This window comes from Nicotiana sylvestris, chromosome 10 (genome assembly GCF_000393655.2).
Source record: "Nicotiana sylvestris chromosome 10, ASM39365v2, whole genome shotgun sequence".
Taxonomy (NCBI): Eukaryota; Viridiplantae; Streptophyta; class Magnoliopsida; order Solanales; family Solanaceae; genus Nicotiana; species Nicotiana sylvestris.
The window spans coordinates 104,137,723-104,158,878 of record NC_091066.1 but is presented as its reverse complement, the minus strand read 5'-3'; positions in this window follow the sequence as shown (position 1 = coordinate 104,158,878).

Genomic DNA, 21,156 nt, shown 5'->3' with positions numbered 1-21,156 from the left:
TGTTGCTGATTTTTTGGTGTAAAAGAATTACGAAAATGTTATTTTTTTGCTTAAATTTTCAGACTTCCTTTAAAAGTTCAAAACATCATGTCTCCCTCATTTTAAAGTCAAATTAGGTGATTCAAAAGGCTATCCTGGGTGCAATCTCGCAAGGATTATGCCGGACTTATCAAATGTGAGTTTTGGGGTCATCTATGATCTGATTCAAGCTATAACAGTTGTTGTATTTTTTTTACTCATCCAAAATTTAGTCACTTTTTCTCACAAGGTTTTGGAGCTCGGATTTAGGAGATTTTGTTACGCCCCACAGTATTACGTCGATATTATGCTCTGCAGTAATATATTACGATGATGTTACCCTCTGCAGTAATATATTACGATGATGTTACGCCTTACAGTATTACATTACGATGATGCTACGCTTTGCAGTATTAAGTTACGACAGTATTGCACCCAGCAGTATTACATTACGGTGATGTTATGCTTCGTAGTATTAAGTTACGATAGTGTTGCACCCAGAAGTGTTACATTACGGTGATGTCACGCTTTGCAGTATTAAGTTACGACGATGTTGCACCATGTAGTATTGTACGTTGGATTTGTCGTAAGGTAATTGACGTCAGTCCAAGTAAAAGATTATTTGGAGATTATAAGGATTATGCTATTTCACAAGTGATGAATAAATTCGTAAAGGAGAAAAGGGAAGCAAGTCAAAGAAAATGAATTTTTCGTCCAAGTTTGGCATATTGTGGTAAAATACGACCCGAACTAAATACCTGATATTTATGGACTAGTGACATGCAAGGTACTACATGCCCATGCTAGAAAGGTGTATAAGGTATGTGAAAAGTGAGTAATATTTTAAGTAAATGGGAATAATTCTAAATTTTTTGGGTAATTAGTTAATTATCGGATAACGGGACATTACCCGATTAACTAATAAGTGGATAAAAACTTAATAATTATTTCCTCACCCCACGTGGAATCTAGCCATATTATCAAGAAATGACTAAGTCATTCCTAGATTAGGTGTCAAATGAATAACAAGTTCCTTCTATTCTTTCCAAGTCTTTCCAATCCATTCCATTTTAAAAGACTTTACATTTAAAGTCTTAGGAACAGAATTTTGATTTCTAAAATTCAAACTCCAAAATCACCCTCATTTTAAAGGCTTTGCAACAAAACTTTGTTTTCTAAAAGTCAAACTCCAAATCACTTTCATTTTAAAGGCTTGCAACAAAACTTTGCCTTCTGATTTAATTTCGTTCAAGTGTCAAAGGCAGCAAAATTTCGTTCACAAGATTTAAAGAAGCAGAAGCTTCATTTTGTGCAAATAATTCAAGGAACAGGTATGTTAAGGCTATCCCTTCTTTCTTTTGGCATGATCTATACGATACGAATGAAACGTGCAAATGCACAAATTCCATAAATGACTCTATTCATAGAAGTATTAGAGATATCTATATTCTTGAATTTTTATGTGTCATAATATTTTATCATCTGCTCATGGGTCTCAAAAAAATACGAAAGTTGAAAAGAATTTACTTTATGATATTACTCAAAGTTAAAATGGTCTTATAACATTTTGAAAGATTTTATTAACGTACTTTTCATGCATTGCATTTATATACATTGACTCGTGACCAGATGGCGTTATATACGTGTATATATGTATGTATATATATGTATATGGGATATGGAAAAGATTATGGCGTTACATACTCACCACCACCTGATCAGTTGGTATACATTGATGATTTTGCCCACAGTGGACAAGATGATATGATGGGATGCCCTCAGAGGCTAATGATGTTAGGAAACATGTACCTATGCACGACATGACATTCATATGCATATGCATGATACTATAATTATTTCATGATTTACAAAGTTATTCAGACTTACAGGTTGAGTCATGTACTCCATATTTCTTCCATGTCTGCTATGTATTTATTTATGTGCCTTACATACTCGATATATTTTTCATACTGACGTCCCTTTTTCCTGGGGATGTCGCGTTCATGCTCGCGGGTCCAGATAGACAGGTCGAGAACCTCCCAAGTAGGCTATCAGCTCAGCAGAAGATGTTGGTGCGCTCCATTTGCTTCGGAGTTGCGTGTTTGATTAGTATGATTTAGACATGTATTGTTTGATATGGCGGGATTCTGTCCCGACCTTTATTACATTTATGTACTCTTAGAGGCTTGTAGACATATGTCATGTACGTGAAAGATTGTACGGCCTTATTGCCCTATGTTTTGAGTTTATAAATGATCATGTTGGCCTATTAGGCCCGTATGTCACGTGTATATGATAATGTAATAAGAAAGATATGTTACGTTGGTACTCGGTTGAGTAAGGTACTGGGTGCCCGTTGCGGCCCATCGGTTTGGGTCGAGACAAAAGTTGTATCAGAGTAGTTCTGTCCTAGGGAGTCTACAAGCCGTGTCTAGTAAAGTCTTGTTTATGGGTGTGTCATGCACCACACTTATAAGCAGGAGGCTATAGGGCATTTAGGACTGTCACTCTTTCTTCTTACTCTAGATTGTGTGGTAGAGCTTAGTTGTAAGAATTCAAATTTCTAACTTCTATTTTACTCGTAATAAGATGATACTTACATCCATAAAGACGGTTGGTAAAAGACATGGCTATGGAAGAGTTTAGTCAGAGGAACTCGACCTTGCATCTGTCACGACCCAAATCCCGGTCGTGATGGCGCCCAGCACACTACTAGGCAAGCCCGACCATTATTCAACACTTAACCCAATTTATCAAAAATAGCGGAAAGAAATATCAATTAAGCAAGATTAAAGTACTGAAGATTTTAACAAAATACACAATATAATCTCACTAGGACCCGGTGTCACGAATCTGAGCCTCTAGAATACAGAATATCATCCTAATACACGGTATATCCAAAGTCCGATAATGCGGAAATAAAGAGATAGGATAGGAGGGAGAAGATCAATGGCTGCGAACGCCGTGCAGCTACCTCGATACTCCCAGAGGCTGGATCTGCTGATCAACTGGATCTACTGAGCCTGAGACTGCCCTGGATCTGCACACAAGGTGCAGGGAGTAAAGTGAGTACTCCGACCCAGTGAGTAATAAAAGTAACTACAGTCCGAAGATAAGAAAATCCAGTAAATACACAAAGTAAGCTACAATCCGAATATACAGCAACATATGGAACTGAGCAGCTAAACACCAGTATAAATACAAATACATGAATGCAATGCAATGCATATGATGGTACATTCCAGTACCCACTGCGGCGTGCAGCCCGAGCCATCCATATTTATTTATCGTCGACGGCGCTCACTGGGGGTGTGTACAGACTCCAGAGGGGCTCCTACAGCCCAAGCGCAATATCTTGGTCAGTCATTGTTACCTGACCGGTCAGCCATTGTTAAATGACCAATTTATATCATACAATGCCATTGTTACCACTGTTCAAGTATATCATCCAATGTCATTGTTACCACTATTTCAAGTATATCACACAGTGTCATTGTTACCACTGTTTCAAGTATATCACACAGTGTCATTGTTACCACTGTTTCAAGTATATCACACAGTGTCATTGTTACCACTATTTCAAGTCACTTTATAATCAGTCCAGAAAATAATATAATAAGCCCCTTGGGCATTTACAAAACAGAAGTTCCCAGCCCGGAATACATTTAAAAATATCATTTAAGTTTTCAACACTTAGAATTATGGCTGAGTTTGCAAAACAGCATTTAAAACCTTGGACTGAAATTAAATGATATGCAAATCATGCTAAGCAGTAATATCAATCCTCGAAGGATTTTACAAATCGGCACAAGGCCCCAAACATGGCATCAAGCCCAGTAATATCAATGAAGTATGTGTATCAATCACCAGTATAGTATAAACATCACACGGGATGGACCAAGTCACAATCCCCAATAGTATCCGACCCTGCACTCGCCATGGAGTGAGTGTCACGCCTCAATATAGCATTACGATGTGAAAGTCCGGAGTTTCAAACCCTCAGAACAGCATTTACATCTATTACTCACCTCAAGATGGCCATAAGTCTACTCCGTGATGCCTTTTCCTTTCGAATCGACCTCCTCGCGCGTCGAATCTTTCCAAAACCACAAGGAATATATTACAATAGGCTAAGGAAATATAACCCAATCGAAAAGACTCGAAAAATATCGAAAATCACGAAATTTGCAAAATCCGAGCCCCGGGCCCACTTCTCTAAAAATTACGAAAGTCATATCACCGGATTTCTCGTCTCGCCACGAGTCCGTACATATAAAATTTACCAAAATCGGAGTTCATTTGACCCCTCGAATCACCAAATCTTATTTTCAAATCCCTAGGCCTAAATCCTCAATTTTTCTACAATTTTCATGCTCAAATCCATACATAATTGATGTACTTAACTCAAAATAGGTGGGGATAACTTACCTTCACATTGATGATGAAAATCCCCTCTTGAAGCTCCCCAAAAATCGTCCATACTTTGAAGAAATGAAGAAAAGTGAGCTAAATCCGTGTATAAAAGAATCTGCATGTGCTTCGTCGAGGTGTACCTTGCACTTGTGCTAAACAAGTTGTACATCCTATTAAAATTATTCCTTGTCGGACACCTTCTGTTTAAACACCCATAACGTCTTGTATAAATATCCAAATGACAAACAGTTTGAAGATTTAGAAACTAGACTCAAAGATCTTTAATTTGATAGGTTGTACACCATATAACTCTTTATATATCCCAAGATATGAGCTTCTAAAGTGCATCGTAAATTCTACCGAAATTGCTCCAGTAGCCCTTTTCGATCCATCGTAACTTTCTGAGATGATATCCAAATCGCGAATGGTTTAACTTTCCAAAAACTAGAATGTATGGGATACAACTTTTGTGTTTTGCACTCTTTCTGATTTCTTATAGATTACAAGATATGAGCTTCCAAACTGGACTACTCGCACCTAAAATTTTCTGGGCACAACAGAATTTTCTGCAATTTTTCCTAAGTCCAAAATCACTCCGAGACAACTCTGAAACACTCCCGAGCTCTCGGGGCTCCAAACCAAATATGAATACTGACTCTAAAACATCACACGAACTTACTCGAGCGATCAAATCGCCAAAATAACATCAAAATCAATGATTTGAGCCTTAAATCCAAGAATTCTTTTAAATTTCATAAACTTTCAAATTTTCTGATTTAAGGCCAAAACCCGTCAAACAACGTCCGTTTGTAACCAAACTTTACAGGAAGCGCTTAACCAATATATATGACCTGTACCGGGCGTCAGAACCAAAATACAAGCCCGATACCATTACTTTCTGATCAAATTTCATTTTCATTTTCCTTAAACATTTTCAGAAAATAATTTCACGAAAAAATTCATTTCTCGGGCCTGGGACCTCGGAATTCGATTCCGGAAACATGTTCAACTCCCATATTTTTCTATGGACCTTTCGAGATCGAAAAATCATGGGTCCGGGTCTGTTTACCAAAAATGTTGACCAAAGTCAACTTTAACAATATTAAATATCAAAAATTTTCAAATTTTCCCCATAATTCATATATTTCAACACAAAGATATTCTAGACACACTCCTAAGTCCCAAATAACCTAACGAAGCTATCCAAACCATAAAATTCGCATTTCAAATCCGATATCAAATTTCATAAACCTTCAATTTTCCATCTTTAGCCGAACGACTCCAAAATGACCTACGGACCTCCGAATTCACTTCTGATCGCGCTCCCAAATCAAGAATCACCATACGGAGCTACTCCCAGTCTCGAAATCCCAAACGGACATCAATAACACTGAAATGCATTTTAAACCAAACTGATGCAATTTCTTCTAAAATGCTATCTTCCACAATAGGCGCCAAAACGCTCCCGGGTTATCCAAAACCCGATCCGGGCATACGCCCAAGTCCGAAATCATCATACAAACCTGCTGGAACCTTCGGATCCCAATTTCGAGGTCGTTTACTCAAAATTCCAATCCTAGTTCATTTCTTCAATTTTAAGCTTTCAAAATGAGAATTTCCATTTAGATTTGACTCCAAACTTCCTGAATTTTAATTCTGACCATACACACAAGTCAATATACCTGAGATGAAGCCGCTCATGGCCTCAAACTGCTGAATGACGCGCCGGAGCTCAAAACGACCGGTCGGGTCGTTACAATCTCCCCCACTTAAACATACGTTCGTCCTCGAACGTGATGAGAACTACACTGAAGTAGTCTGAAATCACTTATTTAACACATCATGCACATTCCCATGCTACCACTACTCCGTTGAGCACATTAGCTCGATAATTCTGTAGATATACTTATTTATTCAAGCAAATAAGCCATTAGGCCCAATTCCAACATCCTGAATTTCCCTGCCAAACCTGTTTCCATCATACGACCACCATATCAATCTCCACACGCTGTACCCAAACATGACTGCATAACTTTGCTGAATTCACACTTTGCATCACTTTACTCATAGAACCACAATAACATTCTTTAAACATAATAGTCGAAATTCCACGAATCTGATGCTCCCATTGCATCTCATGATCTACACAGGTCTTGCTCTAGGTTTTTTTTTCAACACCGATACGACTGAAGTGATGTGACGAAATTCACAACCAACTGCTGAATCAACAATTCATTGGATCTACACTCCTGACAAGTACCATTACCTTGTCCCAAATCGAAGAATGATCTTTGCTCTATAATATACTTCATATAATCAGTTTGCACTGACCCCAAATCTAGTAACCTCGTCTCACCCAGTACAAACTGCTCAGCCAATAAGCCACCTCAGACATAATCAAAAATCCCACAAGACGCCACAATGTGCCAGTATGCTATCAATTCGAACGTGATACAAAAGGAAGGCGAACTCTAGAAGGAACTACTCAACTCGCACACTAACATAGATTTCCTCAGAAAATAGGGAAACAGAACACACAAAAGCAAATATGGGCACTGAACTGAACATCACACTGTTGCGGCGTGCAACCCGATCCAAACAACATACCCATGGTGGTGTGCCACCCGATCCACATATAGAACTCACATAAGGAGATATACGTCGAGCTGAATAGCTCACCACATCAAAATATCGAATATCGGTCATAAACACACTAAGGTGCATAATATCATTCTCAAGGAAACATATAGCGCTATAGGCTACAAACACAAGCACAACTGAGGTGTGATACATGATCTAAGTCTCATCCTGCTCATATAACATCATCGCTGAGCGGAACCTCAACACATAAAGAATTTACCAAGCTGTCTCACAACTCATACAGGCAATATATCTTTACAGGAATTAACTGACCACGAAATAAGACCGCGACTATCCTTCCATAAAGAGCGCATTGCTGAAATAAACACAACTGGCCTGACGTAAGGCTCACTTCCACATTTAAATCTATCCACCGACCTCAAGTCGATCCTGATCGTGCCAAGCTAGGCCAATAATCTTTCACAGGTCCATAACCCAATAAACAGAGTGCCCTCCAGGAATAAATTCTCAAATGGATGATATTACCAAAATCCTCATACTTGGTTTAAATTTCTAATTAATCAAGTGACTACATGTTCACACTTATACAATATTCCTGTGGGACAAGCTCCCACCATCTTCCGAAATAATTAACGGGTCTGCACATCCAAACCACCGGCTGCACTAACGCTGAAAAGCGATCAAGAATCCCTAACCAGGATGCAAAGCCTTTCTCACAGAACACCGACCTCAGGTGATACTGACGTCAATACCCATCTTACTCAAAACACTGAAACTCATATACTGCTCATCCGAGATCGTGACATCACAGTCATTGACCAAACTGCAACCTTGGTCCTTACTTCAAATTCCATACCACTCACTGCACCTCACGTGCCAATATACGATAGACGCGATTTCCATCACAACTCTGGAACCGCCGATAGGCTAATACTTCATCACATAAGACTTTCCATTTAACTCACTTCAGGAGAACTATAGCAGCATACAGGCGAATCCTCATAATCGTCGAATATGCCAATCTCTAAGTAGTTGTCCAAGCCACCATAACACTTTCTGGGATCCGCCTACTCATAATAGGCCCTAACAAAAGAATGCTTCAGAATAACATCAATCACTGCGGCCGACAAGCCTCACATGCATAACTCGATCACGCTGAACGAACCGATCACTGACACCAGTATACCAACTCAACTATGGCTAATCAATCTACTTCCTTCCAATTTATCCTTGATTGCCTTAGAAATAATAATATCTCCCTTTAACACCTAACTTATTTCAACCAAACTCACCCCGAGTGACCTTAAATCACGAGACCATGCTGTCTCAAATACCATGACCATTTCATGTCTCTCAAATGCTACACCGCAAGTCAAAACATCATAGAACATTCTGTGCCTTTCTTCATAAGCTGCTTCAAAAGCTTGACTCTTAACCGTACTTATAGACTCAAAATCATTAGGCACCACACTTTACCTCTTGAATTAACTAGGACCGCTATTGAGAGCCACCCAGCTCTGACTTGGCCCCGAATGCAACCAACTCTACTGAATTTTATAACATATGAATACCCTCTCGATAAAGCACCTAGAGGGATCACTTCCCTCGAAGCCTGCACCTATACGAGGCATAAATCATGAATCTTCCCTCAAGTCTGAACATGAGCCAATAAGGCTAACCATAGCATGCATCCAACAATTCAACTCATGGTCCTTTTCCGTAGCTGCAATAACCCACCAATACACCAATAACCAGAATTCACGCAGGTAATAAACCGTGCAATCAGCTAATCAACAGCAAGCTCCCCAACTTGGCTCGAAGCCATAGATCACAACACATATACTCTATTGCTGTCGTAATATCATGGTGAGATTAAACTCACTCCATCATAAGCTCGTGGAAACACGAATCATCTGGAATTTTAACTCTTCTGCAATTCTTGCATTTACTCACACAACAGTTAAGCCCACTCTCTAGGCGACCAATTTTTTTTTTTAAGTCCTAAATTTTTCAAAAATTTCGGCAGAGCCTCCTTTGTAATTGGTCCTATCCACCTGCCAGAGAATCACCAAAACCATCCTAACAACACATCCACAACTTGACAAAGCATCACAATGCATATCAATTACATAAATCTAAATTGATACATGGACATGCGTTGCACCTATTTGAATCATAACACATAGAAAATACCCTTCAACCCTCCATTATTGGGCTATTCAACCAAGTAGGAACATATTCTTCCTTTAATATTTTCGACCTTCAAGGTGGTCTCCTTGACTCAACGATTTCGTCATAATACATTTACGGAAGCGATCTCAGCTCCCAGACTTATCTAACTAGGAGACACGAAAAATATTCTTCACGCGCCCATAACTCGGGCTACTCAACAAATCACAATAAGAAACGAATCACTTAACAGTTCATCTACTATCCAGTAGGCTTCTTTGCCACTACCAAGTCGTACAAATACACCTCGCAACACTAACATACTCACCGCGTGGATATCCAACCGCCATTCCAGCTAACAAGGACAATAATGAACATAGGAGTTCAACACTTGCTCACAAAATCAGCACCTCGGTGCTCAAGCCATTGGCAAAGATTTGGCCTCAAGTCCTCTAGACTGGTCTAACTTCAAACTCACAGAGATTACACCTCGCCCCTCGATCGGGGAATCAAAAGCCATCGAGACACATCTGATACTGAGCGGTCGTTGGTGCATACGATCACGCGGAAGGAATTTAAAAAGTTTCTTTTCAAGCTGAATCAAGGACGCACGATAAGAATTCCAGAATGTGAAGTTTTCCTAAAGGTTCGGCAGCCTCTCGAGGATAAGTATAGACGTCTCCGTACCGATCTGCGAGACTCTACTAAACTAGCTCATGACTCGCGAGACCAAGTAACCTAGGCTCTGATACCAACTTGTCACGACCCAAATCCCGGTCGTGATGGCGCCCAGCATACTACTAGGCAAGCCCGGCTATTATTCAACACTTAACCCAATTTATCAAAAATAGCGGAAAGAAATATCAATTAAGCAAGATTAAAGTACTGAAGATTTTAACAAAATACACAATATAATCTCACTAGGACCTGGTGTCACGAATCTGAGCCTCTAGAATACAGAATATCATCCTAATACACGGCATATCCAAAGTCCGATAATGCAGAAATAAAGAGATAGGATAGGAGGGAGAAGATCAATGTCTGTGAACGCCGTGCAACTACCTCGATACTCCCAGAGGCTGGATCTGCTGATCAACTGGATCTACTGAGCCTGAGACTGCCCTGGATCTGCACACAAGGTGCAGGGAGTAAAGTGAGTACTCTGACCCAGTGAGTAATAAAAGTAACTATAGTCCGAAGATAAGAAAATCCAGTGAATACACAAAGTAAGCTACAATCCGAATATACAGCAACATATGGAACTGAGCAGCTAAACACCAGTATAAATACAAATACGTGGATGCAATGCAATGCATATGATGGTACATTCCAGTACCCACTGCGGCGTGCAGCCCGAGCTATCCATATTTATTTATCGTCGACGGCGCTCACTAGGGGTGTGTACAGACTCCGGAGGGGCTCCTACAGCCCAAGCGCAATATCTTGGTCAGTCATTGTTACCTGACCGGTCAGCCATTGTTACCTGACCAATTTATATCATACAGTGTCATTGTTACCGTTGTTCAAGTATATCATCCAGTGTCATTGTTACCACTATTTCAAGTATATCACACAGTATCATTGTTACCACTGTTTCAAGTATATCACACAGTGTCATTGTTACCACTGTTTCAAGTATATCACACAGTGTCATTGTTACCACTGTTTCAAGTATATCACATAGTGTCATTGTTACCACTGTTTCAAGTCACTTTATAATCAGTCCAGAAAATAATATAATAAGCCCCTTGGGCATTTACAAAACAGAAGTTCCCAGCCCGGAATACATTTAAAAATATCATTTAAGTTTTCAACACTTAGAATTATGGTTGAGTTTGCAAAACAGCATTTAAAACCTTGGACTGAAATTAAATGATATGCAAATCATGCTAAGCAGTAATATCAATCCTCGAAGGATTTTACAAATCAGCACAAGGCCCAAAACATGGCATCAAGCCCAGTAATATCAATGAAGTATGTGTATCAATCACCAGTATAGTATAAACATCACACGGGATGGACTAAGTCACAATCCCCAATAGTATCAGACCCCGCACTCGCCATGGAGTGCGTGTCACGCCTCAATATAGCGTTACGATGTGAAAGTCCGGAGTTCCAAACCCTCAGAACAGCATTTACATCTATTACTCACCTCAAAATGGCCAAAAGTCTACTCCGCGATGCCCTTTCCTTTCGAATCGACCTCCTCGCGCATCGAATCTTGCCAAAACCACAAGGAATATATTACAATAGGCTAAGGGAATATAACCCAATCAAGAAGACTCGAAAAATATCAAAAATCACGAAATTTGCAAAACCCGAGCCCCGGGCCCACTTCTCTAAAAATTACGAAAGTCATATCACCGGATTTCTCGTCTCGCCACGAGTCCGTACATATAAAATTTACCAAAATCGGAGTTCATTTGACCCCTCGAATCACCAAATCTTATTTTCAAATCCCTAGGCCTAAATCCTCAATTTTTCTACAATTTTCATGCTCAAATCCATACATAATTGATGTACTTAACTCAAAATAGGTGGGGATAACTTACCTTCACATTGATGATGAAAATCCCCTCTTGAAGCTCCCCAAAAATCGTCCATACTTTGAAGAAATGAAGAAAAGTGAGCTAAATCCGTGTATAAAAGAATCTGCATGTGCTTCGTCGAGGTGTACCTTGCACTTGTGCTAAACAAGTTGTACATCCTATTAAAATTGTTCCTTATCGGACACCTTCTGTTTAAACACCCATAACGTCTTTTATAAATATCCAAATGACAAACAGTTTGAAGATTTAGAAACTAGACTCAAAGAGCTTTAATTTGATAGGTTGTACACCATATAACTCCTTATATATCCCGAGATATGAGCTTCTAAAGTGCATCGTAAATTCTGCCGAAATTGCTCCAGCAGCCCTTTTCGATCCATCGTAACTTTCTGAGATCATATCCAAATCGCGAATAATTTAACTTTCCAAAAACTAGAATGTATGGGCTACAACTTTCGTGTTTTGCACTTTTTCGGATTTCTTATAGATTACAAGATATGAGCTTCCAAACTGGACTACTCGCACCTAAAATTTTCTGGGCACAACAGAATTTTCTGCAATTTTCTGCAATTTTTCCTAAGTCCGAAATCACTCCGAGACACCTCTGAAACACTCCCGAGCCCTCGGGGCTCCAAACCAAATATGAACACTGACTCTAAAACATCACACGAACTTACTCGAGCGATCAAATCGCCAAAATAACATCAAAATCAATGATTTGAGCCTTAAATCCAAGAATTCTTTCAAATTTCATAAACTTTAAAATTTTTCAATTTAAGGCTGAAACCCGTCAAACAACGTCCGTTTGTAACCAAACTTTACAGGAAGAGCTTAACCAACATATATGTCCTGTACTGGGCGTCGGAACCAAAATACGAGCCTGATACCATTACTTTCTAATCAAATTTCATTTTTATTTTCCTTAAACATTTTCAGAAAACAATTTCACGAAAAAATTCATTTCTCGGACCTGGGACCTCGGAATTCGATTCCGGAAACACGTTCAACTCCCATATTTTTCTATGGACCTTTCGAGACCGAAAAATCATGGGTCCGGGTCCGTTTACCAAAAATGTTGACCAAAGTCAACTTTAACAATATTAAATATCAAAATTTTTCAAATTTTTCCCATAATTCATATATTTTAACACAAAGATATTCCGGACACACTCCTAAGTCCCAAATAACCTAATGAAGCTATCCAAACCATAAAATTCGCATTTCAAATCCGATATCAAATTTCATAAACCTTCAATTTTCCATCTTTAGCCGAACGGCTCCAAAATGACCTACGGACCTCCGAATTTACTTCCGATCGCTCCCAAATCCAGAATCACCATACGGAGCTACTCCCAGTCTCGGAATCCCAAACGGACATCTATAACACTGAAATGCCTTCCAACCCAAATTTATGAAATTCTTCTAAAGTACTAACTTTCACAATATACGCCGAAATGCTCACGGGTTACCCAAAACCAAATCCGGACATACGCCCAAGTCCGAAATCATCATACGAACATGCTGGAACTTTCAGATCCCAATTCCGAGGTCGTTTACTCAAAATTCTAATCCTAGTTCATTTCTTCAATTTTAAGCTTTCAAAATGAGAATTTCCATTTAGATTTGACTCCAAACTTCCTGAATTTTAATTCTGACCATACACACAAGTCAATATACCTGAGATGAAGCCTCTCATGGCCTCAAACTGCTGAATGACACGCCGGAGCTCAAAACGACCGGTCGGGTCGTTACAGCATCATGCTTATGATGAGTAACTGTGAGGTCTTCAGCAGATTATGTGCATGCTGAAAGGTGTAAGCCTCTTGATAAGGAACCTTGAGGCAAGAATATTTATCCAGCTTTATGGTGAAAGACAATGCTTTCAAGAAGTAAAAGAATGAAGGTGAAGAAGGGTATGAGGCGCCCAGTTAATGAAGATTATCAGTATTACAATTACGGTAGAAAAATATAAGCATTAAGAGTTACCCTCAACAGTAACAGAGGTATGTACAATTGGTTGTACCCATCTCAGTTATGCCCTATGGGGGCTAACAGGTGTAGTTTAAGAAAAGGATGGGACATCAGGACCTAACTGGGGTTAGAGTAAACCAAAATGGTGCATGGATTGTTTATGTTAGTTGACATTTCCGAAGGATATTGCAAGTGTGCTAGTAAATCTCCTTGTGAGACACCTAGATGGTACACTTTAAAATAGTGCAGCCAGATATGAGTACTACAAAGACATGCACTATAAGCCTTGAAGGGATACATATTACCTTAGTGTGGCTCGCGCCCCTAGTAAAGCGAGAACGTTAAGCAACTTGAAGAGCCACTGGATGGAGCAAAGGGAAGCTAAAAGCAAAAGAATGTCTTGTTAGAGTTTTCAGAATAAAGTGATAGGCATAAATGTTAGCGGGAAATAAGAAAAGAGTTAATGAAGCATTATGAGTAAGATGTGGTACATGGATGACAACGGTAGATAAAAAGATGGCAATATTACAAAATCTATAGACAAGTGAAGGAAGAGACAAGGGGTGACAGGCCATAGGACAACAAAAGAGTATAGGCCATACAGTCATGTCCTCATTTCGAGAAATAAGTTCGCAACTCTAGCACGATTACCAAGAGGAAAAGTTAGACCCCAGAGTAATAGAAATCAGTATGTGCTGGTGAATAAGATAAACTAAATATGAATTAGGGACTGAGTGATTTGGTAATAGTCAACATCATGAGAATTTTATATCGTATTCCGGCAATAATATGACGGACAACATAAGAAGGTTCATGAGAAATTCAGAGAATGGTCATTCAGGAAGACGTTTCCCTAAAGCAAGCAATATTAGCAAAGTTAAGCTTAAGGGACTGTATGTACTAGTTACATTAAGTGTCACCCTCACGGATAAGGGGATTTGTCATCCTTGGTACAGAAGGATTACCGCAAGGCGAGTAAGGATCATTGATGTTGAGAAATGACGCCAAAAATGAAGAGGTAAAACATCTGTAGGTAGATCCTCGTGGCTTCAACTCTTAGTACACCCCTAAAGGAGGGAATATGGAGTGATGTGGCATTAAGTCCGAACTAAGTGGTTCTAGTGACTATGGAATGGTAAAGGAAGAATGCGATAAATGAAAGAGGAATGAGATGGTACTTATCCAAATCTTACAAATACGCTACGATTCAGGAATAGTGTGCAAGCACGACGTCAAGGAGAGCAAGTAAAGTTTCCTGCCTGAGTTGTTATTAATAAATAAGGAGCTAGTGTGAGACGTAAGTTAAGACAAAGGAAATAACCCAAGAAAGATTACGAGAAATATTGATATGAGAATGGGCCAACGAGTAGTTAGTAATTGGTCAAGAAGATCCCAGTTATGGCTAAATAGGAGGTTACAGACGAGTCATCAGATCGTGTGAGATAAACATAGTAGAACCCAACATGGAGAGTTCAGCCTCGAAGAATATCATTATAATACTTAAGATATATTCAAACAAGAGTCGGGGTAGTTAAAGATACTGTATGAGTGTTACGGGGATAAAAGAAAGTGCCACTGGAAAGGCAATCAAAATATCAGTTCAGAAGCAACCATACAAGCACAAGGGCATGGAAGTAAGCAACTACAGATGATTATAGGCAAGTAAGGACATCAAAAAGATCCGTAATAAGCTCATAGCTTTACGAGAGTCAAGGGTTATCCCTAAGTACTACAACGAAAGACTAGCTGAGGAGATAAGAAAGAAGACTTCAACCTAAGCACAACGACCTAAAGAGGAAATGGTCGTACAATCTCGCAACAACATTGTAAGCATTCCAAAGGAAAGTGTCACCTACCGTGGCTAATGAACGGGAAGTAAGAATTAAAAGTAATATTCCAGATCATATGAGTTGTATGAAAACTCTAGCAAGTGTGGGCATTAAGATAAGCTAAGTATGGGCGCAACAAAAGGGCAGAAAGACCAGGAAAAGTAATAGCTTACGTTGAAAGAAAGCTAAAATGGAATGAAAGAATTATTTGATCAATGATCCAGAGTTAGTACATTATAGATACACTCAAGATTTTGGAGCATTATCCAGACATCATATTTGTTGACAATCATACAGCCATAGAAGACTACGGTATAAGTTAAAAGAAAGAATTGAGCCCAGGGCATAGACAAAAGATTGAATTGTTAAAAGATTGTATCATGGATATTCCATAACGCCCATGAAAAGCTAAGGTAATAGCTGATACCATGAGCCACAGATCGGAAGATAGCTTAAGCCTACGTAAAGACTAATCAGAAGGAAGAGGAAACTAAAGAATTGCATCACTCAAGTAAATTAGGAGTCTGATTATTGGACATAGAAAAATTATAGAAGTTGTGCTTGCGAACATGACAGAATCACTCTTAATATCAGATGTTCAAGAGAAATAACACAACAACCATAATCTGTAATGGATCTACAAGGAACCCAGTTAGAAGAAGTATCAGCCTCATAAGAAGTCAGTATGAAGCTCCCATCAGATTGTGTATGTACCAAAGGTGCGAGTATTATAATAGAGCTTCAAGTTATGGACGTGAATTACACCTAGGTGGAAGGGAGGTCAAGAAAGAGATAGAAGATACGATGCGAGATTTTAAGGTAAGTAAGGTAAATGTGAACAATGTACGAGATACTCAAAGGCAGAAGATTGTGAATAGTCCATACTTTGGATAGAAGGCTATAAGCACGGGGATCCAATAACCGGGAATGATAGCGACATCGTTGGAAGCATGTCTTCCAGCCTATGGTTTCTAAGTACTGAGAGATCTATTTAAGAGAATAGAGCAAAGTTAGAGGCGTTGTGATGTCTCGCTTGACGTTCCAGAATAACATAAGAAAATCTATGGTGCAAGCAAGTTGAAGGAAAGTTTATAAACGGATATGTATAGATCGCAAGCTAAAGTATGGTAGAGCGATAAAGTTTTAAGGAAACATGAGTAAGGATGAGGAAAGGCAAGTGAAGAGGTGACGAGAATGGATAAGTCTTTAGGATTAAGCCCATGAAAACAAGAAGAGCAGACAGTTTCTCTATGTTATACAAAGCTCACTATAGCTTTAATGAACTCAAATGAGTCTAAGATTAATAGCATTTAGAAGGAATGAAATGCTGACCTAGTAATAAAATAAGGGTATAATTGTGACAGATACATGATGATGTTTGGGCCTTCATTTGAATAATGATTTGAAAAAAAAAAGAAGAGAAGGAAAAAAGATTTTGCTGGCGGCACAAAATTAGGATAACCCCATAAGATGAATCACATTGAGACACTATGAAATACGATTATGGGAATCACTTCGAATATTCCTTGAGGTAACATAAGCCCTAGGGGCAAAGTAGTACATAAGAAGTTTCAAGTTATCAGTGGTATATTGTAGATCAATATTCAGGTGAATCAATAATAGATGGACTAAAGTCACAAAGTATGAGATGAGATTGGGCCGTCATTCTAAATATGAGTAGTAATGAGGAAGCATTAAAGGACTTAAATTTATACATATGGAATAAACAATAAGAGTAAGATAGGATTTGGTAGTAGACCTCAGCAACGATAAATTAAAGTAAGAGTTATGGCAGTAAATTCATACGGATGGCTAAATGGACCTATGCGATGCGATATAGCAATATTCGTAAATTTAACAAAGTACCGAGCGAAGAACTTCAATATACTCATATATGCCCAAAGAGATATCATATCAAGCTTTACATATAAAACCTAGAGATTGGGCACACTTACAAGGTCAATATTATACAAGTTGTATGATGAAAGGTAGTAACACTTACGAGATTGGAAAGATTCCGACTACAAGTTGTAGTGTGAGAAGGAGGCCTAAGGGGGGAATGCCCTGGACTTTGAACTCATTCACAGAACAGACGCCTAGATGGAAAGAGAAGTTCTAAAGTATTCAAAAGATATAAGTTATGAAAATGATAAGTGCATCAGTCAACATTCGAGGACGAATGTTCCGAACGGGGGAATAATGTTACGCCCCGCAGTATTACGTCGATGTTATGCTCTGCAGTAATATATTATGATGATGTTACCCTCTGCAGTAATATATTACGATGATGTTACGCCTTGCAGTATTACATTACGATGATGTTACGCTTCGTAGTATTAAGTTACGACAGTATTGCACCCAGCAGTATTACATTACGCTGATGTTACGCTTCGCAGTATTAAGTTACAACAATGTTGCACCCAACAGTACTACATTACGGTGATATTATGCTTTGTAGTATTAAGTTACGACGATGTTGCACCTTGTAGTATTGTACGTTGGATTTGTCGTAAGGTAATTGACATCAGTTCAAGTAAAAGATTATTTGGAGATTATAAGGATTATGCTATTTCACAAGTGATGAATAAATTTATAAAGGTGAAAGGGGAAGCAAGTCAAAAAAAATGAATTTTTCGTCCAAGTTTGGCATATTTGGGTAAAATATGGCCCGAACTAAAATATCCGGTATTTATGGACTAGTGACATGCAATGTACTACATGCACATGCTAGAAAGGTATATAAGATATGTGAAAAGAGAGTAATATTTTAAGTAAGTGGGAATAATTCTAAATTTTTTGGGTAATTAGTTAATTATCGGGTAACGGGACATTACCCGATTAACTAATAAGTGGATAAAAACTTAATAATTATCCCCCCACCCCACGTGGCAACTAGCCACATTATCAAGAAATGACTAAGTCATTCCTTGATTAGGTGTCAAATGAATAACAAGTTCCTTCCATTCTTTCCAAGACTTTATTCAAGTTTTTCCAATCCATTCCATTTTAAAAGACTTTACATTTAAAGTCTTAGGAACAGAACTTTGATTTCTATAATTCAAACTCCAAAATCACCCTTCATTTTAAAGGCTTTGCAACAGAACTTTGTTTTCTAAAATTCAAACTCCAAATCACTTTCATTTTAAAGGCTTGCAACAAAACTTTGCCTTGTGAATTAATTTCGTTCAAGTGTCAAAGGAAGCAAAATTTCGTTCACAAGATTTAAAGAAGTAGAAGCTTCATTTCATGCAAATAATTCAAGGAACAGGTATGTTAAGGCTATCTCTTCTTTCTTTTGGCATGATCCATACGATATGAACGAAACGTACGAATGCACAAATCCATAAATGACTCTATTCATAAAAGTATTAGAGATATCTATATTCTTGAATTTTCATGTGTCATAATATTTTATATCTGCTCATGGGTCTAAAAAAACGAAAGTTGAAAAGAGTTTACTTTATGATATTACTCAAAGGTAAAATGGTCTTATGACATTCCGAAAGATTTTATTAACGTACTTCTCATGCATTGCATTCATGTACATTGACCAGTGACCGAATGGCGTTATATACGCGTATATATGTATGTGTATATATGTATATGGGATATGGAAAAGGTTATGGCATTATATACACACCATCACCTGATCAGCTGATATACGTTGATGATTTTGCCCACAGTGGACAAGATGATATGATGGGATGCCCTCAGATGCTGATGATGTTAAGAAACATATACATATGCACGACATGACATACACATATGCATGATACTATAATTATTTCATGATTTACAAAGTTATTCAGACTTACAGGTTAAGTCATGTACTCCATATTTCTTCCACGTCTACTAGTACTTATTTATGTGCCTTACATACTCGGTACATTTTTTGTACTGACGTCCCTTTTGCCTGGGAACGCTGCGTTTCATGCCCGCAGGTCCAGATAGACAGGTCGAGAGCCCCCCAAGTAGGTTATCAGCTCAACGAAAGATGTTGGTGCGCTCCATTTGCTTCGGAGTTGCGTGTTTGGTTAGTATGATTTAGACGTCTATTATTTGGTATGGCGGGACTCTGTCCCGACCTTTATGACATTTATGTACTCTTAGAGGCTTGTAGACATATGTAGTGTATGTGAAAGATTGTACGGCCTTGTCGACCTATGTTTTGAGTTTATAAATGATCATGTTGGCCTATTAGGCCCGTATGTCACGTGTATATGATGATGTAATAAGAAAGATATGTTACGTTGGTACTCGGTTGAGTAAGGTACCGGGTGCCCGCTGCGGCCCATCGGTTTGGGTCGTGGCAGATTTTGACGGCGATTTTCACTATATGGATTGGGGTAAGTATTTTCTACTTGATTTTGATTATACTCCATGATTCCATCTTCGGTTTTAGCATTTGAATGATGATTTTAGAAGAGAAATTGAGGGGTTTTGTCTAAATTTTTCTAAAGTGAATATTTGAGATTTGAATACCGATTCGGAGTCAGATTTGAATGAAATTGGTATGGTTGGTCTCATAGTCGAATGGGTTGCCAGAATTTACAGATTTTTTCGGGTTTCGAGGTACGAGCTCGGGTTTGACTTTTTGGTTGACTTTGGGCTTTTGATAAAAAAATTCAACATTTATCGATTAGGTTTGTTTCCTTTGGCATTATTTAATATTTTTTAGTTTCTTTTGGCTAGTTTCGAGTCGTTCGGAGGTTGATTTGCATGTGATGACATTTCTAGAGTGTTGTTTGGCTTGCCCAATATTTAATTTGGCTTTTGAGGTAAGTAACATTTATAAACTTGGAATTGAGGGTAATTATCCCTGGGAACCATGTTATTGTGATGTGTTGAGGTGACGCACATGCTAGGTGACGGTGTGCACCGGAGTTATCATGATTCAACTTGACTTTTAGACTATTATCAAACTTGTTCTGCTATCACATCATATTATATATGTTTTTTCCCCTACTTGTTTGATTATTTGAGCTGTGATTTATGTTAAAAATCATCTTTAGGCTATGTGCTTATTCAATTGAGACCTAATGAGGCTATTTCTGTTGTTTTGAGTTATCTGATTTAACTGTAATTATATACTTAGTCATGGTTCTTCATTTGTATATCATATCTCAGTCTATGTTCATCATTCATCGCTACATCACACGTTATCATTCTTTTTCCATATGTGGAGTAGTTGGGCTAGATAGTATATAGTAATTGATGACTTGACATGTATATAAACATAAAGACGTACTTTCATCATGCTAATTGGTAAACGGAGATTCTTATCTGGTGTTGTCAATTGAAAATACAGTCTGCTGATAAACTCATGTTTAGTTGATTTTTAGATGTAATATCTGGACTTGACTGTTATACCTGAAAAGCATGTCTACTTTTTCGTAATTATGATCGAGCTGAGTATAATATCTTTTGAGCTATTACTTTTACCGTCTTCATTTGTTGAGGGTCTATTAGAAACAACCTCTCTATCTCTATGAGGTAGGGGTAAGGTCTGCGTACACACTACCCTCCCCACACCCCATTTATGGGATCAAACTAGGCTTGTTGTTGTTGTTGTACTTTTACTGTCTTCATTATATTATTATGAGTTA